This window comes from Elephas maximus, chromosome 1 (genome assembly GCF_024166365.1).
Source record: "Elephas maximus indicus isolate mEleMax1 chromosome 1, mEleMax1 primary haplotype, whole genome shotgun sequence".
In the NCBI taxonomy this organism is placed as follows: Eukaryota; Metazoa; Chordata; class Mammalia; order Proboscidea; family Elephantidae; genus Elephas; species Elephas maximus.
This window is the reverse complement of record NC_064819.1, coordinates 220,158,916-220,184,428: the sequence shown is the minus strand read 5'-3', so window position 1 is coordinate 220,184,428 and position 25,513 is coordinate 220,158,916. Positions and strand designations below refer to the sequence as shown.

At 40.2% G+C, this 25,513-nt stretch overlaps 1 protein-coding gene and 1 pseudogene across 1 annotated transcript in view; both read right to left on the bottom strand.

Moving 5' to 3' along the window:
• Positions 1-25,513, bottom strand: part of UST (uronyl 2-sulfotransferase) — a 365,048-nt gene that overhangs the window by 73,296 nt on the left and 266,239 nt on the right. The gene's annotated exons all lie outside the window — the stretch shown is intronic.
• On the bottom strand, positions 3,822-14,169 carry LOC126087878 (leucine zipper transcription factor-like protein 1; annotated as a pseudogene).

Sequence of the window (25,513 nt, the reverse complement as noted above, 5' to 3'; positions counted from 1 at the left end):
ATTTCTTTATGCTTGGTGTTCTCATATTTCACTATGTTGGAGTTAGCATTGTATATAACACTTAGCAGCTCTTTAAATCTCAGGCTTCATGTCTTTCAGGTTTGAGATATTCTTTGTATATTTACGGCAGTGGGTTTTTTATTTGTGTCTATAAGTGTGTCGATTCCAGAACGCTTAATTGTGCTCATGAGGAAACTGTGCATAGACCTAGAGGCAGTTGTTCTTACAGAACAAGGGGATACTGAGTGGTTTAAAGTCAGGAAAAGTGTGTATCAGGGTTGTATCCTTTCACCATACCTATTCAATCTGTATGTTGAGCAAATAATTCGAGAAGCTGGACTATATGAAGAAGAACGGGGCATCAGGATTGGAAGAAGACTCATTCACAACCTGCATTATACAGATGACACAACCTTGCTTGCTGAAAGTGAAGAGGACTTGAAGCACTTACTAATGAAGATCAAAGACCACAGCCTTCAGTATGGATTGTACCTCAACATAAAGAAAACAAAAATCCTCACAACCAGACCAATAAGCCACATCACGATAAATGGAGAAAAGATTGAAGTTGTCAAGGATTTCATTTTACTTGGATCTACAATCAACACCATGGAAGTGGCAGTCAAGAAATCAAAAGATGCATTGCATTGGGTAAATCTACTACAAAGGACCTCTTTATAAGTGTTAAAAAGCAAAGATGTCACCTTAAAGACTAAGGTGCACCTGACCCAAGCCACGGTATTTTCAATCACATCGTATGCATGTGAAAGCTGGACAATGAATAAGAAAGACTGAAGAAGAATTGACGCCTTTGAATTGTGGTGTTGGCGAAGAATATTGAATATACCATGGACTGCCAAAAGAACGAAAAAAATTTGTCTTAGAAGAAGTACAACCAGAATGCTCCTTAGAAGCAAGGATGGTGAGACTGTGTCTTGTATACTTTGGACATGTTGTCAGGAGGGATCAGTCCCTGGAGAAGGACATCATGCTTGGCAAAGTGCAGGGTCAGTGGAAAAGAGGAAGACCCTCTACAAGGTGGGTTGACACAGTGGCTACAACAATGAGCTCAGGCATAACAACGATTGTAAGGATGGCGCAGGACCAGGCAGTGTTTCATTCTGTTGTGCATAGGGTTGCTATGAGTCAGAACCGACTCGATGGCACCTAACAACAACAAAGTGTGTCAATTATCTTGTGTTTTTGATGATTTTCTTTTCTTTGTCATCTCTATTCTTTCTAGGTCTCTTTGTAGTTGAATGCTGGGCCTTGATTGATCCATATAACTCTTTCTCTCATCTTTTCCTATTCTTTGTCTTTGTGCTTTTCTGTGGAGAGATTTCCTATACTTTATCTTCCGAGCCCTTCTATTGAATTTGTGACAATCATATTTTAATGTCTAATAGTTCTTTCTTAATACATGCTGGTTTCCTTTTTATAGCATCTTGATTTTTTAATGAAATGTAATATTTCTTGACTCTCTTTGAAGAAACTAAGTTGAGCTCTCTTTTAAAGCTCTCTTTTTTCCCCCTGAAATTTCTGTTTCCCCTAGAATTATTGTATCCGTTTATCTTTGTCCCTCTAGGTGTAGTCTTCAAGTATCTATGGATTTTTGCCTGTCTGTTCATATTTAATAATGAGGCAGTCAAAGTGGATGGAGGGCTGTGCAGACATTGGTAGGGTTTTATCAACCAGTGGGCGTCATCATTATCCTGTAGATCCCCTAATTGCCAGACTGGGAGGTCTTTCCTCTGGAGACATTCAAATTCTTTCGGTTAGAACCAATTCTTCACCTGGGACACAGCTGATGGTGGCTGAATTTTCTCAGGGGGTGAAAGGGTGCTCTTCCACGTAGAGATCTCCAATCAGTTGTCTATTGTTACCTTCTTGCTTTATATCTGACCTGCATTGTATCTGGCTTTTCTAAATAACTCCTTCAAGGGTTCAGGCAGAATGCCTGGGTCATACAAATGGTTAACGTACTTGGTTGCTAGCTGAAAGGCTGAAGGTTGGTGTCCATTCAGAGACATCTCAGAAGAAAGGCCTGGCAATCTACTTGCAAAAAAATCAGCCATTGAAAACCCTATGGAGCACAGTTCTACTCTGACTCACATGGCATAGCCATGAGTCAGAACCAACTCAACAGCAGCTGGTAAAAAAAGTGTTCAGGTAGATCGGATTCTTATTTAGCTCTATTTACTCCTCTGAACACACTCCAGGCTGGGGCTTTCTTGACCCTACTTTATCATTTAACAACATTCTATCCCTGTTACAGGTATTTGCTCAAGTTTTTCATCCTTTTGTTCTCCTCACTGTTGTGTGACTGGCCCTTTAAAATTTATTATCATCGTGAGTCTTGGGAGTCTCTGGGTGGTACAAACAGTTAACTGCTTGGCTGCTAACTGAAAGGCTGGTGGTTTAAGTCCACTCTGAGGTGCCTCGGAAGAAAGGCCTGGCGATCTACTTCCAAAAACTAGCCATTGAGAACCCCGTGGAGCTAAGTTCTCCTCTGACACACGTGGGGTTGCCCTGACTTGGGACTGACTCAATGGCAGCTGGTTAATGAGTCTTGGGAGAGAATGAAATGTTGTGATCCACACTGTCTTCTTGAACTGAAAACTGTCCAACAAGGGCCAGCTTTCCCAGCACTCCAGGCACACACCATTACTGACGTACAGGTGAAGAAACTGAAGTGAAATCAGTGCCAAAGAAAACTCAACAGCAAACATATACGGCCTCAGAAATACTGACTTCAGGGTCCTGATACTTCACATGATCTTATGTTTGGATTCAAATATTTTTAAAAACAGGTTTTACATTTTAAAATATTTTATAAATATTAAACCTGCTTTATTCTCTTAAATTTTATTGTGTTCTAGTGAAAGTTTTCAGTGCAAATTAGTTTTCCATTAAACATTTTTATGCACAAATTGTTTTGTGACATTAGTTGCAATCCCTGCAATTTGTCAGCATGCACCCCCCCCTTTCCACCCTGGGGTCTCGGGTTCATTTATCCGGTTTTCCTGTCCCTTCCTGCCTTCTTGTCTTTGCTTTTGGGCAGGTATTGCGCTGGGTTTTTTGGGTTTGCCCATTTGGTCTCATATACTTGACTGAACTAAGAAGCATGTTCCTCATGTGTGTTATTGTTTGTTTTATAGGCCTGTCTAATCTTTGGCTGAAAGGTAGACTTCGGGAGGGTCTCCGGGGGCCATAGTCTTGGGGGCTCCTCCAGTCACCGTAAGACCAGTAAGTCCGGTCTGTTTTTGTCAGTTTGAATTTTGTTTGACATTTTTTTCCCGCTTTGTCCAGGACCTTCTGTTGTGATCCCTGTCAGAGCAGTCAGTGGTGGTAGCTGGGCACCATCTAGTTCTTCTGGGCTCAGGCTAATGAAGGCTGTGGTTCATGTGGTCCATTAGTCCTTTGGACTAATATTTTCCTTGTGTCTTTGGTTTTCTTCATTTTCCTTTGCTCTGAACATGCTGGGACCAACATATGTACCTTAGATGGCTGCTCCCAAGCTTTTAGGACTCCAGATGCTACTCACGGAAGTAGGATGTAGGACTTTTTTTTTATGAACTATGTTATGCCAATGGACCTAGATGTCCCCCCGAGACCATGGTCCCCAGCCCTCAGCCCTAGCGAGTCGGTCCTTCAACGTGTTTGGATGTGTCTATTTTTTTTTTTTTTTTAGGAAGCTTCTATGACTTTGTCTTGGTCAAGTGCTGACTTCCCCTATATTGTGTGCTGTCTTTCCCTTCACCAAAGTTAACACTTGTCTACTATCTAGTTAGTGATTTCCCCTCCCTGCCCTCCCGGCCCTCATAACCACCAAAGATTGTTTTTTTCTGTGTATAAACCTTTTCTTGGGTTTTTATAATAGTGCTCTCACTCAATATTCATTCTTTTGTGATTGACTTATTTCACTCAGCATGATGCCCTCCACATTCATCCATGTTGTGAGATGTTTTGAAGATTCATCATTGTTCTTTATTGTTGGGTAGTACTCCAGTGTGTGTGTCCCATAGTTTATCCATTCATCTGTTGATGGGCACTTAGGTTGTTTCCATATTTTGCTGTTGTGAGTAATGATGCAATGAACATGGGTGTGCATATGGCTGTTCATGTGATATATTCATAGGAGTGGGATGGCTAGACTGTATGGTATTTCTATTTCTAGCTTTTTAAAGAGGCATTATATTGTTTTCCACAGTGGTTGTTCCATTTTACATTCCCACCAGCAGTGCATAAAAATTCCAGTCTCCCTGAAACCTTTCCAACATTTGTTATTTTCTTTTTTTTTTTTTTTGATTAGTGCCAATAATGTTGGGGTGAGATGGTATTTCGTTGTAATTTTGATTTGCATTTCTCTAATGATTAATGCTCATGAGCATTTCCTCATGTGTCTGTTAATCATCTGAATGTCTTCTTTGGTGAAGTGTCTGTTCATATCCTTTGCCCATTTTGAAATTGATTTACTTGTCTTTTTGTTGTTGAGGTGTTGAACTATTCTATAGATTTTAGAGATTAGACCCTTGTTGGATATATTGTAGCCAAAAATTTTTTCTCATTCTGTAGGTTCTCTTTTTACTCTTTTGGTGGAGTCCTTTGATAAGCATAGTGTTTAATTTTTAGGAGCTCCCACTTATTAGTGTACCTTCTGGTGTCTGTGCATTGTTAATTATGGTTTGTCTTGCATTTAAGCCGTGCATTAGGGCCCCTAGTATTGTTCCAATTTTTTCTTCTATGATATTTATCATTTTAGGTTTTATAGTTAGGTCTTTGATCCATTTTGAGTTAGTCTTCTGTATAATGTGAGGTATGGGTCTTGTTGCATTTTTTCTTCTTTATTGCCTTTGTTGGAGATTTCTCTGTTCCTTCCTCAAGTCTATGCGGCAAACCCACACAGGAAAATCTCACCAAATAAATCAGCCCATCAACTACACAGCAAAGTATCCTAATCAGCAAGAACCTTTTTGCACCAACAGTTTATGCTATCTTTTAAAGAAGTTAGGAGACAAATTTTAACAGAAGTTTGTAAGTAAGGGCAACATGAGAAGATGCAGTCTAGATAAATGACTCTGGGCTCTCGCTGCATCTTAAAATAAGAAACTAAATAAAATAATGTAAGAAGGAGGTAAGGTAGCCAGCCGCTTGGCCTGTCAGACTCTGCTGCTCCTCAGAGCTGGGGGACAGATCAGCATCTGACAGCCAAGGAAAACCTTCCTGACTCCAGTGTGAAGTCTGGAATGCCGCCATCTTGAAATATTTAAAAACCAGCAGTTGAATGTGTGAAGCTGGCCAACACTTTCAAATGGAACCCCACTAGGAGAAAGAACTCATTCATTCTCTCTGCAGGGACTAGAAGTTCCTAACAATCATTTGGGAAAAGCTGTAGAATAATATTCAAAAGGGCCATGGTACTACAATTGCAGCATTACTCACATGAGACAAAAAGTGGAAATAAGCCAAGTGTCCATCAAAAGATGAATGGATAAACAAAATGTGGTATACCCATACCATGGACTATTACTCAGCCATAAAGAGAAATGAAGTCCTGATATGTACTATGCCGTGGATGAACTTGAAAACATTATGTCAACTGAAATAAGTCAGACACAAAAGAACAAATATTGTATGAAATATTTGTATGAAATATCTAGAATTGGCTCTACTCCATTGCCCTACTCATGCCCTTGCCCTAGATAAGCAGGTGATTCTGACTGCAGGGTTTGGGAACATGATCTCAATAACTAGGTCATGACTGTCCAGGTCCCAAGATTAAAGAGTACCTCACAGAAAAATAAAAAATGTGAGGAAACAGTTTTCCTCTTCTCCTTCCTGGAGTTTAAAATATTGATAGTTCTATTCTTCCCCATATTCTGCCCTCGTGGTGCAATGGATAAACTCTTGGCTGCTAGCCAGAGGTTGAGGGTTTGAACCCACCAGCTGCTCCGCAAGAGAAAGACCTAGAGACCTATTGCTGTAAAAATTATAGCCTAGGAAATGCTATGGGCAGATCAACCCTGTCCTATGGGGTCGATATGGGTCAGAATCAACATCAACAACATTTCTCACTTTACTCTTTAAGGAAAGATGAAGCTACAGAAGCCAAGTGTCATGGATTGAATTGTGTCCCCCCAAAACATCTATCAGCTTGGCTGTGCCACGATTCCCAGTATTGCGTGATTGATTGTCCACCATTTTGACATCTGATGTGATTTTCCTATGTGTCATAAATCCTGCCTCTATGATGTTAATGAGGTGGGATTAGTGGTAGTTATGTTAATGAGGCAGGACTCAATCTACAAGATTAGATTTTGTCTAAAGCCAATCTCTTTCGACATATAAAAGAGAGAAGAAAGCAGAGAGACAGAGGGACCCCATACTACCAAAAAACAAGAGTCAGGAGAATAGCGTGTCCTTCGGACCTGGAGTCTTTGTGCTGAGAAGCTCCTCAACAGGGGAAGACTGATGGGAAGGACCTTCTTTCCCCAGAGCTGACAGAGAGAAAAAGCCTTCCCTGGGAGCTGGCACCCTGAATTCAGACTTCTAGCCTCCTAGAAGTGGTATTTCTGTTATAGCAGCACTAGATAACTAAAACCAAGTTAACATGGCAAAAAGTAGGTTTCTCACGTCTACAATAGCATTAAACCCTATGTATTATTTATCCTAAGTGCCAAAAATGTCTTTTAAAACAGATGGCATTTTTTATTAAAAAGAAATTTAAGTTATTGTAATTTTTGGTTTACAGTGTAATATCAAGCATTTCCACCCAAGTGTGCCAATTCCTTGACTATTTTAGTGTTTACTATCCCTTGTGAATGAACAGAGGCCCTTTGAGCCTATAAGAAGCTGGGATACCAAACATAGCCTTCAGGAAGACACACTACCTACAGGTGTGGTGCTAGGCCAGCTCCCCTAAGTTAAGCTCTCTGAACCTTCCAAAAGCCAAATCTACTGGATCCAATGCTGTTCTAGGCTCCTGGGCAGGAGGACTGCCAATTATGCAGAGTTTTGCCAGATAGTGTGGTTATTTTATTAGATGGATGGATGTTTACAGATTCTAGTGTAAAACCACTGGGCCCAACCCAGTTTTCTACAAGCATTTGCAAAGGTAAAGTGGAATACATTACTAGTCACTGATTCTTATAGTTTTTTTTTTTGGCTAAAAGCCTTTGTCCTCCCTTCTGTATATAATGTCTACAACAGTAGCACAAAGAATTTCTTTAAGCAGAAGTTAGCCCCAGTGGAGGTGACTTATGAAACCATTGGTTACCCCAAATTTTGTACCAAATAGGACATTTTATAGAAGGTGCATTTTGGCAAAAGTTTGATACAACCATAAATTACAAAGACTGAATTTAGTGGTTAGTCAAAGGAATACTGAGGAAAAAGAGGTGGAGGAGGGCTATCATTTTCATTAATGCCATTGATTAGAAGTGAAACACAAGATAGACTTTACTTGCAATTTTAATTTTAAATTTCAACCAAGATTTTCTAATATAGTTTAAGTCTACGATGCTACAATATAGCTTAATGCAATTTTATTTCCGAAATTCTTAATTTGGGGTAGCTCAAAATCAGTTGCTCACTGTGTTGAAGCAAATCAAGCTGAAATCTTGATTTGACACAAGCCAATGCCAAGATTCTTTCATTGTAGTGTGAGTTCAGGCATCTGCCTGTACATAAGATATCATGCTAAGTACCCTGGTCTTAAGTAACCAACAAATAATTGTGTCCTTCTTTGATTTGGAATTTATAATAAATCATACTAATATTTTTATAGAATGTCACCTTGGCAGTTGGTTCCTTTTATCGTTATATGGTATTTCTTTTTATTACTACTTTGCCTTATATTACATTTTGTCTCACATTAATATTGCTACATTAACTCTGTTTTGGTATTTAAATGGTGATTTCTCCCCATCTCATTATTTTCAATAGATGAACTTCTCTGGTTTTTAATAGAGGAATTTAATCATTGACTTTTACTGTGATTATGGACATGCTTAGATTTATTTCTGTACCTTAGTTCGTGTTTTCTGTTTGCTAACCTTTTCCTCTGCTTTTTTCTTCCCTTTTGCTGTCTTCTGTTGATTTATTAAAACTTTTCACAGTACCTTCTCCTTTTCCTCTGCTGCTTTAGAATCTAAAAATTACATTTCTATTATTTTCATGATTGCCCTTATATTTTTTTAACACTCTAACATTTTTTTTTTTTTTCAAATATATGGTTCTGATGGTTTAAAAGTTAAAAATTCTAGTAATGCAGTTTAAAATACTTTCATTACTTGGGAAGTTCTCAGGAGTGGCCCAGAATTGGAAAAATTAATTCATAAATGGATTTCAGAAAGATGTGTAGGTAGAAAAAGCACTTTAAAACTTTAACATTCATACTTGACTAATTTTTTTTCTAGCAAAGATTGAAGAAATTTGGCATTTCTATATTCCTTCCAAATATGGGAAAGATCTTAGCACCTTTAATTATCCATTAAGTGTCATCTATTCCATCTGATTAATATCCGGTTTTAATTTTGCCTTTTTTTTAACACACAAAATATTTTTAACACACTGTGATGATGAAGGTTGTGTGTCAACTTGGCTGAGCCATGATTCTCAGTGGTTTGGCAGCTATGATGTAGTTTGGTAGCTGTGTGATGATGTCATCATCTCCATAATGAGATCTGATGTAAGGTAATCACCTCCATGACGGGATCTGCAGTGAGTAGCCAGTCAGTTGAAAGGGAATTTCCTTTGGGGTGTAATCTGCACCCAGTATAGGTGGACTTTCTGGCAAAGCTCAAGGGCTTTTGCTTCCTCTGGATCCTGCAGCTGGCTCCTGTTTATCTGACCTCCGGCTTTTGGAACTTGAACTAGCAGCTTACCTGCTGATTGGGATTTGTTGGCCTTTATAGCCTGTGAGCCAGAGGCCTGCTGTTTGACCTGCTGATCTTGGGTTTGCCAGCCCCTGCAGCTACATGAGTCAGAAGCCTCCAGCCTGACCCACTGACTTGGGACTTACCAGCCTCTACAAATGTGTGAGCCATTTCCTTAATATAAATCTCTCTCTATATATATTTATATGCTTTACTAGTTTTGCTTTTCTAGAGAACCCAGCCTAAGACACACATCAGTATTTAACTCATTTTACTAACATATTTTAGTCAATAGCTGTGCTCAATGTTGCTTCTTTTACCCCACACCTTCCCTACTTTTCCCTGTAATTCATTCTTCAATAATCCTTTTAGTGATTTCAGTAAGTGGTAAACTCTATGTCTGATACTGTCTATGGAGTGATTGTTTAACTGGATATAAAACACAAAGTTGACAATTACTTTTCCTCAGTACACTGAAGATACTATTCTACCGTCAGCTAGCATCCACTGATGAGAAGTCCGCTATCTGTCTAATTATGGTTCTTTCATTGGTTATCTCCTTTTCTTTGACACCCTGCAGTTTCACTCTGAAGTGTTTAAGTATAAAATTTAACTTTGTTCAATCTCTTCAGTACACGTGGGCACTTTTAAGCTGAAGACTCACATGTCCCATTTTAGAAAATTGTAATTTGTAATACCTTCAAATGTTGCTTCCCATTTCTCTATTCTTTTCTTCTGAAACTTCTGTTGGATTACTATTGGGACCCCACAATACCTTTTCCATATCTCCTAACTCCCCTCTCTCTTTCTCCCCCTTCTTCCCTGTTTCCCTTCCTCCCTCTCATCTAGCCATCCATCTATCTATCTTCATCTCTCTGAATTGCATTCTTGGTGAATTCTTCATTACTCCTTTCTACTTCGTTTTTTTTTTTTTTTTTTTAACTCAATTCAGTTTAGAGTTATTCCATTTCTTAAATATTTATTTCAATGGCTATATTTTTCATTTTAAGACTTATAATTGATTCTTTTTTATATATATATCTTCATGCTTTTGCTTCATGTTTGCCTGTTTTTGTTTTATAATTTCCTGCTCCTTTTAAATGAAAGCTAGTCATCCTTTTATCTTTTCAAACATCTTAGGGATATATAGTTCAAAGCCTTTGTCAGATTATTCCTTAAAGCCATCTGGAGTGAATTCATTTTCCAATAGTTGATTTTGCTGGCTGTTCTTCTTGGTGTTAGCTGTTTTCATGTGCCTTGGAACATTTGGTGTGTAGGCTCATTTTGAGCAGGAGATTAATTTCTCTTTCTCTCCCTAATGGTTTTGTGGTTACTACCTGGGCCCTCAGTCCAGACCAGGTCTTAGCTGTAGTTCCTGTTCTGCTGGAGCAATGGGGATACTAGGTATCTTTTCACTAAGGTCTTGGTTACTTGGTTACCAAGTCGGCAATAGTTTAGTTCACTTGCTAGTTGTGAGACTGTGGCTTTGTTCCCCCACATCTCTAGGTTTACAGTAGATATAAAGCCATAGTTCCAGTCAGTAGGCCAGCAGCTGTTTCTTTCAGCCTCCTCTTCTTGAGGGTGGAGGGAGATATGGATCCACTCCAGGCCCTGTCTTAAAGCACTGAGCCTAGGTCTGGCACCCATCTTACAAGGGGTGCTTTGAGACCCCTTTGCCTTGCAAAAGCCCAACTCCAGACTGACACTGTCTGCTCCTGGACCAGTGCCCAGCCAGCTGGTGGCTTAACCATTGCTCACCACTCTGGTATTCTGTTCCATCCCTGGAAGTGCTCTTACTTTTTTAAAAATTATTGTTAAAAAAAAATATATATATATATATACACACACACTTGCCAATTCAACATTTTTTACATGTACAATTCAATAACGTCAATTACATTAATCACGTTGTGTAATCATCCCCAGTATTCACTGCCAAGTTTTCCATCACCATAAACACACGCATCCTAAACAATGACCCCCTTTTCCTATTTTTTAACCCGACTAAGCCCTTTGGGCTTCCTATTTTGATATTTTATCTATCATTGCTGTGTTTTGGGGGCAGAGGAAGTGTGCAATTGCTGCACCTTTTTTTTTTATTATTAAAAATAAAAATGTTTATAATCACTATCTTTAATAACTATATTTTTACCCTGGGGAATGCACAAGTATAGACATTGTTAGCTTCTTTAACATTTATTAAAAAGGTATACACTTTACACTAATGCAAAAGGTTAAGACTTCTTCTCACTACAAAAATCTCTAAAGAACCATCACTGCGTTTGAATAAAGACTCTGGAGCCCTGAACAGAGATGTGTTGGGATGACCGGCCAGAATCAGGGGGTTTTCTCTCTTTTCAATTAGGCAACTGAAAATAGGAACTCTTTGGTGGGGATGAAGTAATAGGAAAGTCTAAATATTAGAAAAATAAAGGGAGGGAACAGAACAAATGCTGCTAAGTACACGCCTGAGGTGAAACGCAGCATAGACGGTCAGGCTGTAGCAGCTTCCAGGTGAAATCTTCATCGGTTTCTATTCTTCAGGTTTGTATTTTGCCAGTCATTTCCTTAGCTCCTTGATCAGGTCATTCTTCTTGGTAGGAATCTCTTTCATATTTCAGTAAGTGGCTGTTTGTTGGAATTTCTTTTCCAAATCCTTTTCAGCCAAGCTCAGCTGCTCTTGAACCAGGAGTAGGTCAGACTTGGCTGTTGCTACATTCTCCTCCAGGGACTTCTGGTTCTCTATCTTGTCACTGAGTGTCCTCTGAAACTCACTCTTTAAAGCAGCGGCCATGTTTTTTCTAACTCACTCGTGTTGGGCCTTTATAAAATCCTTTTGATTTCCTTGATCAAGCTGTAAATCTCTCAGCGCTCTTTCTAGTTTGGACTTCTCATCCAATGCATTTGTAGCCTGTATTTCATTGGTCTTCAGCTTTGACTTCAATTTCTCATTCTCTTCTTGAAGCCTCAGAATTTCCTTGTTTAGGAATTTTGCTATTCTGCTTTCATTAAGCAGAGCAAGTTTTGATTTTATGATTTCTAAAGCAGGCTTTTTGTCTGAAGATGTAAACTCTGTCTTTTCAAATTCTGCAACTTGTTCTAATAATTCTGTTTTCAGACATCAGAGATGTCTGTCTATAGCTTAAGATACCACTTCTCAGCTTGTGAAAAAAGCTGCTGCAGAAGTAACACACTGGTGTAGGCAGTGTTGATGAGCTCAGACTCCGCCTCACTGTGAACTGCAGCTTGTAATCCCCGCAGGACCTCAGAGACCTCATCAATGCTGAAGGTCTCCTCCCTGGCCTGCTCTCCTTGAGGTCTTGGAAGCAAGAGTCTACCGTTTTGTGTCTCAAGCCTCTTTTTGAACAAGCAAAATGCATATAATTAATAACTTCATATTAATGGTGGTCATTTAGGCCCAACTCTGCCATGGTGGCAGGCTGGAGTCACCAGCTTCCAGAAGTGGGATAGGCCAAAACCAGACTCACTGCACCTTCCGGATTGGAGGCCCAGTATGGGCCGTTCATGCGTGTCCTCCACAATGATGTTTGTCAGAAGAAACACTGAGGGCAGAAGCTGGGTGGCCTGGAGTCAGGGAACACAGCTTGCTAAGTCAGAGGGAAGAAAGGAGTTTGGCAAAATGTCAAAGCCATGCCAAAGCAAGGCCGCATATTTATTGAAATGTGATAATTCTTTCTTCATGAGTATGTTAGAGAATAGAGGGCCAGGCAGTTTAAATCAGACATCAAACTGTGATTCCTGAGGATTCTTCTTATAGACACTGTAAGACATCGTTACATAGTCGTTTTTGTTGTTACATGCTGTCGAGTTGATTCTGACTCATAGTGACCCCATATGACAGAGAGCTGACCCATAGGGTTTCCTAGGCCTTAATCTTTATGGGAACAGATCGCCAGGTCTTTCTCCCTTGGGGCTGCTGGGTGGATTTGCACTGCCAACCTAGTTAGCAGCTGAGTGCTTAACTGTTGTGCCACCTGGACTCCTTACTGTTATATCATAGTTGTGATAACTGGGTTGCTTTGAATCTTTTAATCGCTTCAAGTGTGCCACCAAAAATTCCAGTATTTGAAAGTATGCCATGAACACAAAAATGTTATCTTTGCTCTGTCTTACTAGTATTACATAGAGTCTAAACTCCCCAGAGAAAAGCCTCATGTCTCTTCTCTGTATTATGGTACCCACCCCATGCCAGGCAGGTGCTCTACTATAGCTCATAAAAGTAGTCTTTGAAGAAGATGATGAAATTTTAATTTGAATTGTGCTATTTTTTTTTTTAGGAAATCACCATGGGAATCCAGTGTCTGATAAAAGCTTTCAGATGATGGTACTGTTTTTCAATAAACATGAAAAATTCACCAGCAGGATGAAATCCAAAAGGCAAGCAGTAGTACATTTTAAACAAAAACTTGAAACGAAAGACATAAATGATACTGTAGATAGATGCACACATAAAAGTTCTTATAGACAAAGATACATCATTGTTGATGTTTTTATTTTTAGTAGACATCTACATGACTGAAATGCCATTAAGTGATCTATAACCCTGGCAAAGGTGCTTTCCAGATGTGGGCTCCATTTAGAGGAATAACGACTTGGGGGTTCTGTGTCTTGGTTTTCTGTGTTTCTAAGCTCCAAGACCCAGAAAAAGCTATCCTGCTTGGTCCTCAGTTGGGCATCAGCCACGAGAAGCTCTTGTGTGAGCCCTGAACTACTGCCGTGGTAAGCCAGGGACATGCCAGCCACTGTGGGTTCAGTGCTCCACTGCCTGGAGCATTCGGGCTGGCATGGGGGTGGTAACAGGCTTTGTCTGAAGGAGGCTATGCTGATTATATTTGGAAGTGTACCGATAAGGGGTGGCGCAAGTGGTTTGTGATTGGCTGCTAGGCTAAAGGCTGGTTGGTTCAAACACACCCAGCAGCTCCGAGGAAGAAAGGCTTGGTGTCTTAGTTATCTAGTGCCGCTATAACAGAGATACCACAGGTGAGTGGCTTTAACAAATAGAAATGTATTTTCTCACAGTTTAGGAGGCTAGAAGTCTAAGTTCTCTGTTGCATCTGGGGAACGTCCTTGTCTCTTTTTCAACTTCTATGTCTTGGTTCCTTGGAGATCTGATGTGGTATGGCATCTATCTTTCCCCATCTCTGCTTGCTTGCTTCTTGCTTTATCTGTTCTTTTATATCTTGAAAGAGATTGATTTAAGACACACCCTACACTAATAATACCATATTAACATAACAAAGAAAACCCATCCCCATATGCGGCTATAACCACAGGTATAAAAAAATAGGGGTTAGAATTTACAACACATATTTTTGGGGTACACAATTCAATCCATAACACTTAGCGAACTGCTTCCATAAAGATTACAGACAAGAAAATCCTATGGAGCCTTTCTACTCTAAGGCAGGGGCTGACTTGATGGCAGTTATCAACAGTCAATAGGACTACTTGTCCTTCTAATACTAATATTGAGATGCAGATGGAACTCTTCAAACAAGCAGGTTTATGAAGAGGTCCTCCCTCCCTTACCTAGTCACAGAGAAGACGGACAGGTCACTTTCTATGGGCTTTCTATAGGAGCAACAATGTAATATTGTTTGAATGGATTCCCAGTGATTCCTGTGGGGTCTACAATTTTACCATGCTAGATCCTAATATGGAAACCCTGGTGGCATAGTGGTTAAGTGCTACAGCTGCTAACCAAAAGGTTGGCAGTTCCAATCTACCAGGTGCTCCTTGGAAACTTTATGGGGCAGTTCTGCTCTGTCCTATAGGGTTGCTATGAGTTGGAATCAAGTCGATGGCAACAGGTTTGGTTTTTTTGGTTTTAGATCCTAATATAACCAAGGAGATATACTTTAACTTTTGACTGCTCTCTATGTAATTGTTAGGTGCTGTCAAGTCGATTTTGACTTATAGCAACCCCATGTGACAGAACAGAACTGCCCCACAGGGTTTCCTAGACCACACACTTTACAGAAGCAGATCTCCAGGTCTTTCTCCTGCAGACTGCCAAATGGGTTTGGACCTCCAACCTTTTGGTTAGCAGCCAAACACTTAACCGCTGTGCCATCAGGGCTCCTTTCTCTATGTAATACCAGAAGGAAAAGATGCTTATAAAACATAGGCCAGAGATTAGAGGAATCATTGCAGACTTTACTTACAAGTTGAATTATGAAGTGCAGAGAAATGAGTTATTTACATGAAATCTGTTGTTTTCACCTGTTAAAAGAAACCCAAGCAGTAGGCCAAGGCCCAACATGGTTTAGTATTTCCTGGAGGCCTGCTGAGCAGAAAAACCAAGCTCCAACAGCTCTTCCCAACTAACGTGAAACTCTGTGAGCATGATGGCAGGAATTCCTGGGAAGCCAAGTATGTCCTTTAAGGGTTTCATACCACAAAAGTTATTTATGACCCCTTTTGGGCCATACAAGTTTTGAAAAGCCACAGCTTCATAGAATTTTGATGATTTTTGCCTTCTCAGCTGAAGAAGTTCAGTACGCCCTTTTCTTTCTTTTACATCCAATAGTCTCATAATTTTGGCTTAAGAGGCCAAAATAAACCACAAAAGTCACACTTCTGACCTCTGGTTATCCAGGGTATAAACAGCACGTTTGTGGATTTCTTAAGCCCAAAGCGTCTCCTTTCTGTGACCCCGTATTCCCAAATCAGAAGGCCGTTGAGGGCCCACAATAGGATTAGAAGAGAGATGTTGAAACTAAATAGTCGGAGTGATTATTTTAGATTTACTGAGAATTTCAGTTACTAAAGACTGTTTTCATGAATAAGAATTGTCTGTGTGTTGGAGGCTCACCATATTATTCCCTTTTATGCATATTTGAAATTTTCCATAATATATAGTAAAAAGCAAGAAAAAAATAAGACAAACAAAAAAAATACATACACACACACAAAATACTATGAGTAGAGTTTAGACTCAAAGTCACATTCCTCATTTTCTTTTTCCCTAGGCCTCTTTTTTTATGGTTCATTTGTTCGTTCATTCATCATTCAAATATTCATTGAGCACATTTGATTCATGGTGCATTGTGGTAAGAAGTGAGGATATACTGAAGAGTTCAGTAGACGTCAAACCCAAACTAAACCCATTGCCATCAAGTTGATTGCAACTCATAGTGATCCTATAGGACGGAGTAGAACTACCCCATAGGGCTTCCAAAGCTGTAATCTCTACAGGAGCAGACTGCCATACTTTTCTCCCTAGGAATGGCTGCTGGGTTTGAACCACTAACCTTTTGGTTAGCAGCTGAGTGCTTAACCACTGTGCCACCAGGGCTCCTTCCGTAGGCACAGCCTTGCTTTTATGCAGCTTCCCATCTCTAACACATGTATTCATATTCATGCATTCATTCATTCACACATTTATTCATTCATATTCTGTCTTTTTCTTACCACTTTATAGCTTCTTGGACTGTTTTCCAGTGGGTATGAGACCTTTATGAATCCTGAGACTTCTATCTTTATAATTTCCCATCCTAAATTTGTCAAGAGATCTCCGTTTCCAACTCTGTCCTTGGCCCTCCTCCCTGAATTCTTTCTGCTCTAGAATGACACATGACTACATAGAATACAAGAAAAAAAAGCTACAAAATCAAGTCCTTTTATTATACCGGTATTTGGGATTTCTCTCACAGTTGCCTTATAGATATCCTCTCATATTTTTATTATGTGCAGCTCTGTTTTAGGGTACGCTTAGCGAACCAATGTAAACCCAAATCCTGATCTTTTAAGGGCTCTCTTATAACAGCCTTTTTCTTTTGTTACCTTTTCCTTTCCCTTACTCACGTTCTCTCCTCTTTTGAGATTCATTAACTGCCCAGGGATCAGGCCAAGGCTCAATCAATACTGAGAAAAATGCAAATCACTCTAATAATTATTTCTTCATACTTAAGTAGAGTGTTGATTGAAACTAAAAGGTTTTAAAACACTTTCCCAGGTCTTCTTTAAAAAGTAAAGGCAAAGAAAAATATTTTATAATCTCAATTTAAAATATATCTTATGATAGTTGTACCAATGATGAAAAGATCAATTCCACTAAGTTGTGTACACATGTTCGTCAATAAATACACAATGAACAAGTAAAAGAATCTATAGGAGGAAAAGCAGACCCTCCCTAGTGAAACACTGATTAAACATATGTGGGTGTGGGAGTTATTTTCCTCTCTCTCTTTGATGACAACTTACTAAGCCACATCATAAACAACTTGCTAAGCCACAATCAACTAGAATAGTTTTAGGGGTAACCAATTATTTTTAATGAGTAGGATCAGCTTTCGACACTCGAGGAATAACGTTCAATAAATGTAATGAGATACATAGCAGTCATTTAGCATTACCTTGGCTTGGCTCCCAGTGTCCACTGGGCACTGTGCTGTATACAATCCATTCCCGGCCTCCACCCCCCAAATTCATGTTCTGGAGCAGGAGCAGCAAACCACAAAGCCCACAGGTGCCCATCAAGAACGTATATTCTTTGTCTCCAAGGGGCGGACGCCGCTCAGCTCTAGCAGATCACTGACAGGTCAGGTTGCCCAATCTCTTGATTTTTCAACGGAAGCCACTAATTTAGATTTTTGTGCATAACCCCTAATTTCTAAATGTTAGTACCAAAACAAAATGAAAATTTTGAGTGAAACAAAACATGTCTGCAGGTCAAATACAACCCACAAGCAACCAGTTTATACCCCACTGCCTTTAGTCAGAGAAATTTCAAATTTGGATATCCCAAGGAAAAATGGAAGATTTTTATAATTTGTTGTACTATGTTTCTGGCAAGACTAAAGTTAGTAAATAAAGGACAAGTGGGATTTATGAGGAGATTAGAACAGGCAGCTGTGGGATAGAGAAGAAAAAACTGAATTTATCATCAGAAGGTCTAGGGTTAACCAGCTGGATTACAAAGGGCAAGACAATTCACCTTTCTGAGTATTAGTTTCCTCACCTATAAGGATAGTGGTATATCTCTCAGAGGGTGGTGGTGAGGCTTGAAGGGATGTATTTGGAAGCATTTTGTAAACTACAAAGAGAATTGTACAGAGGCAAGGAATGAACAGACATTTGAATTTGGAACCAGTTGACTAAGGCCTAGGAAGGAGTTCGGTGACATAGGATAAAGTAGTCCTGGAAATGCAAGAACCTGATGATTCAGCTTGGCTCTGAAGGGAAAACTAGGCAGTGAGAGAGACAAGGACAACCGGCTCCGAGAGAAAAGAGCTGTGTGGGGGACAGGAAGGAGAGCTGTGGTGTATGGGTAGCATAGTTTCCCTCATGAGAAAACTTCACTAGGGCTATAAAGACAACAATGAGACTCTTGACTGACTACGTGTCGAATGTCTGCCTGGTGGGTTATTTGTGGCAAATTTAAAATCACAGGTTGGCTTCCTACTCTTGGAATATTTTCAAACCACCAACCTCCCCACCCTTAGGTCAAAGAATGAAAATTCACTCCAATATTAGCCCAAGAAAAACAATCACGGGAGATCAAAATGCTGGAATACTTTTATTAATTCCAAGACTAAATATAGATGACTTTTTGGATTGTCAGATGTTTTTAATTATCAGCACCAACACTCTCTTTCATGAAAGTGGATAAATAAGCTGTCTTTTAATAATTTACAAACCTTTCACCAGGATAGTAGGAAATTTAACCAAGAGGTTGTTACTGTTAATGTGCTCAGCTGCAAACCAAAAGTTGGTGGTTCAGGTCCATCCAAAGATGCCTCCGAAGAAAGGCCTGAGGATCTACTTCTGAAAAATCAGCGATTGAAAACTCTATGGGGCACAATTCTACTCTGCCACACACAGGGTCACCTCCCAGTTTTTTAACTTTTAGCATTAAGGGATAGGTAGTTCTTCAAAGTATACTAAGCCTAAGGATCCTGATCTGATTTAAAAAATAGAGAAAGAAAAGGGAAGTTGTTGACATTATACGTATATGTATATATTCTCAACAAGACTAACCAAAACTTCAGGAAGACCCGGGGAGAATTCTCGACAGTCCAAGTCCACTAGGCTGACCATGCACAAGATCTTCCCACATCCACCTTGGGCCATTCTCCTCTAGAAAATTCTAGATTTAGCGGGAGACATGTGCCGTTCAGTCTCATAGAAGGCTGAGAAAATCATTCTTCTTATTCCACTTTCTTGCCTGAGACTTATTAGGTCTAGAAATCTACCTTATTTACATTTGGGAATTAAGATGTTAATTTACCTATCAACAAATTCATTAAAAAACAAATATTAACCGAAACCCGGACACCAATGTTTAATCCAGCAGTTTTCACAGTAGCCAAAAGGTGGAAACAACCTAAATGTCCATCGACAGATGAAAGGACAAATGAAATGTAGTATATACGTACAATGAAGTATTACTCAGGTATAAAAAGAAACGAAGTCCTGATACATGCCACAACATGCATGAACCTTGAAAACATTATGCTGAGTCAGTCCCCAAAGGGCAAGTATTGTATGATCTCACTTATGCCGGAAAGTATATAGAAATCAAAGCTTATTAGTGGTTATCATGGGTGGGAGGGACGAGGAAAGGGGGAGTTTTGGCTTAGGGGACACTCAGTTTATGTTAATGGTGGTGGAAAATTTCAGAAAAGAAAAGTGAAAACAGTTACACAACACGAAGAATGTAATCGATGTCACTGAATTATACATGTAAAAACTGTTGAATTGACAAATGTTTTATTTATATTTTTACCACAATAAGAAAAAAAAACAGAAACAGAAACAAATTTCACCCCTTGGTACTTCAGCTTGGCAGTGGGGGGATACGTGTGAATAATTATTTTGCAGTAGCTCCAATAATTGTGATTGATGTAAAATATCTTTGAAATCTATTGGTAACATTTAAAAAAAAAAAAAAAAACAAGTTGCCATCTAATCAACCCTGACTCACAGTGACTCCATGTATGTCAGAGTAGAACTGTGCTCCATAGGGTTTTCCATGGCTGAGTTTTTGGAAGTAGATCAACAGACCTTTCTTCCAAGTGCCTCTTGGTGGCCTTGAACTTTCAACCTTTCAGTTAGCAGCTGAATGTGTTAACTGTTTGCACCACTTGGGGACAATGGTGACATTATAGGTACCATTAATACAGCTGTGAGGCGCCCTGGTGGCACAGTAGTTAAAGTGCTTGACTGTTAACCAAAGGGTCGGCAGTTTAAACCCACCAGCTGCTCTGCGAGAGAAAGATGTGGCAGTCTGCTTCCATAAACATTACAGCCTTGGGAATCCTATGGGGCAGCTCTACTCCATCCGTTAGGGTCACTAAGAGCTGGCATCAACTCAATGGCAGTGGGTTTGGTTTTAATATGGCTATAGTTTTTTTTTTTTTTTATATAGTTTGCTGCCTACGTTCAAAAATGAAAAAAAAGCTAAATTGGTGAAACCAATGATGTAATTTTTCCACTATCGGAGTTCACAGGTCCCCTGGAATTTACCCATGGATCCTTAAGGGGGATCTGTGGACCCCATGTTAAGAACCTTGCCTCAGAATAATCTCCAATTCTTCCTATAAATAGCATCCAAAGTTACTTGTCTTCCTACTTCCCTTTATTTATTTTGCTTAGCCTTCATCAAAAAAAAAAAAAAAATTTTTTTTTTCATCACCACCTGACATATATTATCTGTTTGTTTGCTCTCTGTCTCCCCTCACTTGAACATAAACTCCATGAGAACCGGGCTCTATCCTGCTCACTGGTGTCCCAGGGTCTAGAACAGTGCCTGGCCCATAGTAGACGCTCAGCCAATGTTACTTGACTATACGAATACATACAATTGGCTTCCAAGTCCTATTGAGCCTGCATGCCTGCTCTCCCCCTCTGTTGTTTCCCCTTCTATTTCATGGTCCCATTAGAGCATCCCTGCAGACTTCAGTATCTATGCCTCTCCTAAATACTGCGGTTTGCAACTAATCTCATTATTTAAACTAAGTTGGTTTAGAGAGAAGATGGAGCTTTACAATAATTTCTCAAACAATTCACACAGAGCCTCTTACTGCTGTCCCTGCAGGTCTGGGAATGGTCAGTGAGTGTCCATTATTGTTCCCTACTGGCTCCCACAGAGGAGAGGCAAATTACTGGAACACAAGCCAGAGTTTTCTGCAAAATCCCCAAAGAACAGCGTCTGTGAGCTAAGATGGAAAATATGAATCTGAAAGTCTGAATATCTGGGATTGTAATTTTATCCATGGTAACACACTTGTGTCATGCGAAAGAGGTCAAGAAGCGAACTGGAAACCGACCATCCAGAGAATTTATCACTGAATGTTTTCTTTGGCTTCTTATAACACATTAATTTGCTTGGACTATTCCAATTTAAAATCAAGAAAGACTTCATTGGCATAAAATTTCAGCCTTCTTTCTCATCAAATATTTTTCTTACAAAATTGATTCATGGTCATCATAGAAAACGTAGATTAGCAAAAAGGGTAAAATAGAAGACAACCATAAATCTGCCACACAGAAATATGTTTAAATAAACAATAAGAACATAAAAGGGATACTAAAATACTTTGGTGTATAGCAGCCTTTTTCAGTGTTTTTTATATGAAGCCCTATTTTTCTTCCAAGGAGCGCCTGGTGGATATGGGGCAGTTCTACTCTGTCCTGTAGGGTCGCTATGAGTCGGAATCAACTCGACGGCACTGGGGTTTTTTTTTTTTTCCTTACTGTGAGTTGCCTTGACTGTAATGCCAAATTCCAAATAAAATATTAAAAAGAACAAAGGAAGCAAAACTTTTTGAAATTTCTTACTCTGTACTCTTAAGTTTTTTTTTTTTTTTTGTATTTAAATGTGAGTTTTCTTCATAAAGAGGCCAATGTTTCTATAGTTGGATTTTCATTGATATGGAAATTCTCGCTTATAAATTACAATAGGGAGGGATGAAGTAGACAAAGTGAAACTCATTCAAATGACCAAAAAGCTCAGACAAATTTGTTGTTTACCATATGAACTGGCAACTTCTCATTAACTCTTTTGAGGAGAGTCATGACAATTCAAAAGTGTCAAATTAGGAAAGGCCTTTAGTCTCTCAAATGCGAATGGACGACGGCCTCTGGGTTGGCTTTAGCTTCTCAGGTTTATGGGCCCTCTTCTTGGAAGACCGAATGCAGCTGCCTCAATTTAACAAGGTCCTTGTTCACCTGGAGGTACAAATGGTTAACACTCTCGGCTGCTAGTGGACAAGTTGGAGGTTCGAGTCCATTCAGAGGTATCTTGGAAGAAAGGCTCAAAAAATCAGCTTTTGAAAGCCCTGTGGAGTACAGTTCTACTCTGACACACGTGGGGTCGCTATGAGTTGACGTCAACTCTATGGCAACTTTTTTTTTTTATTGTTGCTTATCTAGAAGAACGTGACAGAGATGGGGACACGGGTTATCTCCTTTTGTGTTTCTGTTGTTGGTAGAACAGCTGCTTCTGTTAATGTAATTGAAGTTGATTTTAGTTCCCCGAACAAGGATCAAGGCCAATCGCTTTTGTTTTCTCTTTATTTTGGTAACAGTCTCACTGGTTACTTTTGTTCTTTAAAGAACATTAATGCTTTAGCTTTCCATCAAACCAATCTCTAAGCGTTGGTTGCATGCTAATACGGTTTGTAAGAATCATAGACTCAGGACCTGGATTTCTGTTGTGGCTTAGTCACCTCCTTTATCATGGAAAGCTCCCAAACTTCTGCCCCCTCAATATTTCCCTCCCAGGTCTTCTCTCCTTTTACCATCCTAATTCCTTTTGAACCTTTAAACTTTTTAACCAAGGTTTTTATTTTGGAAGCATTTACTGAGGTCAAAGAATTCCACCTTCATGAAATTCTCACATGATCAGAAATAGTTTCTTCAGAGGTCTAAAGGCCTCAACTAATAACAACAAAAACACTATATGAATTATATGCTTTTCTTGTCAAGGAAACCACGGTGGCATAGTGGTTAAGAGCTACAGCTGCTAACCAGAAGGTTGGCAGTTTGAATCCACCAGGCGCTCCTGGGAGGCTGTATGGGGCAGTTCTACTCTGCCATACAGGGTTGCTATGAATAAGAACTGACTTGATGCCAATGGGTTTTTCTTTACAAAGCCTTTGAACATCTATTATCTCCCTTTTTACTGGCTGATGGAGGACTGATGAAGTTCCCACATTTCTGGGAGGCCATGTCAGAAGGCACAGATGCACCTATAAAGCTCATTGCTTAGGTTCACTCACTGTTGGTAAAGGGGCTTTGGAATGTGGGTAGGAAGGAGTACAGGGCTCTGAGTGGCTACCCATGTCACCAGCCAGGCCAATGAATTACTGGAAACAGAGGGCAATGATGAGGAGGAGGAGCAAAGGAATTGCATTCTTGAGAACAGACAGAAATCTCTTTCAGAAAGGTGAATTCCAAAATGAAAAGAGGCCACGGAGAAATAGTTAAGTGGGATGGATGGAGGTGGGGTTGGGAGGGACTGGATGGGGGGAGGGTGGTTGGGATGGACTGGATGGAGGTGAGGATGGGATGGGGTTGGGATGGACTGGACGGGGGTGGGGTTAGGACGGGCTGGATGGGGGTAGGGTTGGGATGGACTGGATGGCGATGGGCTTGGGATGGACTAGATGGGGTAGGGAACTGGGGCAGATATGTAGGTCACCATACAGGTGTCTACACCTTCAGATCAGAGATCAGGGAAGCATTCTCACCTGGCTTCCAGAGAAGAATGGGAGCAGGAAGATAGATTTAAGGGAGTACGTAGTTGTTGCTATTGTTGTTTTTAAAATAAGTGAAATAGATCAGGGAATTGCCACATGATGCAGGTCCTGCCTAGTGGTCCAATCTCATCTTCCATTTCTTGCTACTTCCTGCCTCATACTTTATACCCCAGCAACCTTTGCTGCTTTTAGCTCCTCCTATACATCATCAAGTGGAAACCCTGGTGGTATAGTGGTTAAGTGCTATGGTTGCTAACCAAAAGGTCAGTGGATCGAATCCACCAGGTGCTCCTTGGAAACCCTATGGGGCAGTTCTACTCCGTCCTATATGGTCTCTATGAATCAGAATCGTCGATGGCAATAGGTTTGGTTTTTGTCCCTGGGTGCTGCAAATGGTTAATGCACTTGGCTGTTAACTGAAAGCTTGGCTCTTTGAGTCCACCCAGAAAGCTTGGAAGAAAGGCCTGGCGATCGACTTCTGAAAAATCAGCCACTGAAAACCCTAAGGAGCACAGTTTTACTCTGACACACACAGCATTGCCATGGGTTGGAATCTACTTAAGAGCAACCCGTATATCAGGCTGTTTCAAGTCATGCCCTTTCTGCCTGGCTAACTTCTACTTCACCTGGGAGACTCAACACAGATGTTACGCCCTGAGGAAGCATCACTGACACGACCTCTCAAACCCTTCACTGATGGTCATACATAAAGCCCTAGTGCTAGAACTCTAGGTCTGTGTGTCTGTCTTTCCCATTAGACTGAATTCCTTCAGGGCAGGGTCTATGTCTTGCTTCTGCAGCCCCAGTTTGCACCACTGCACTAGGCACAGAATATATGCATGGTCCTGCTTGGCTGCATGAATACACACACACACACACACACACACAATCGAGAAATTCAAGACGGGTAGAGGAAGAGATGCAACTACAAAGTAAGCTCCATGGCAGCAGGGAATTTTGTTTCAATTGCTGATATTTCCCAGATGCCTAGAGCAGCACCTGGCACCCAGTAGGCATTCAAAAAGTATTTTTAAAAGAATTTCTTAAGAAAGATTTGTGTCAGTTGTGCAGAGGAGAATGATGATTTGCAGATTTGCCTGCAGTGTCAAAACATTTACAAGAGCTTGTCTTGAGGGTGAGGGTTGCTTTCATGAGAGATCTTTTTCATCTGGAAGCCAGCTTCACAGCACATGCAAGCTTTCTCCACAGCTTGTTCATGTGCGCCAGAAATATCTTCAGTAGCTCATAGATTACACAGTTTGAAGTGACCCTAAGCCCTGAGTCCCCTGACGTCTCAATACCACGTAGATACACCACTTCCTACAGAGGCTAGAGCCCTAACCCTTCCTGGGTTGCTCTTTCCAGCTGATGAGGCACTGGAAAGCTAGACACAGTGAGAGAAGGGTCGGGGCTCTGAAAGCTCCTATGTATTGCCCTGCTTCCAGGCAGCATGTATATTTTACTTCCCAGGCTGAGATTGCAGAGCTGGGAGCGCTTCCACAAAAGCTGCAAGGGGCCAAGGAGGTAGGTAATTAATCTCTCTCCTGGTTTGTGGGTGGGAGTAGACAGGAAACATACCAGCCCCATCCCTGTGCTATAATGGATGTTACAGTTCTCTTAAAAGGTCATTTTGAAGTCGAAACAAAAAATTTTTTTTCCAGTAGTGTCTGCCTTTGTAAGTGCATGATTCAGAAATTAATAGAAGTGGTAACAGAATCAACTGTATCAAGCACAACGTTTTACCTTATATCATCCCTGATCATCAACAATGTGGTATGTAAAACCAAACCAAACCCACTGCCATCAAATCGATTCCAACTCACAGCAACCCTGTAAGACAGAGTAGAACTGCCCCGTAGGGTTTCCAAGGCTGTAATCTTCATGGAAGCTGACTGCCACGTCTTTCTCCTG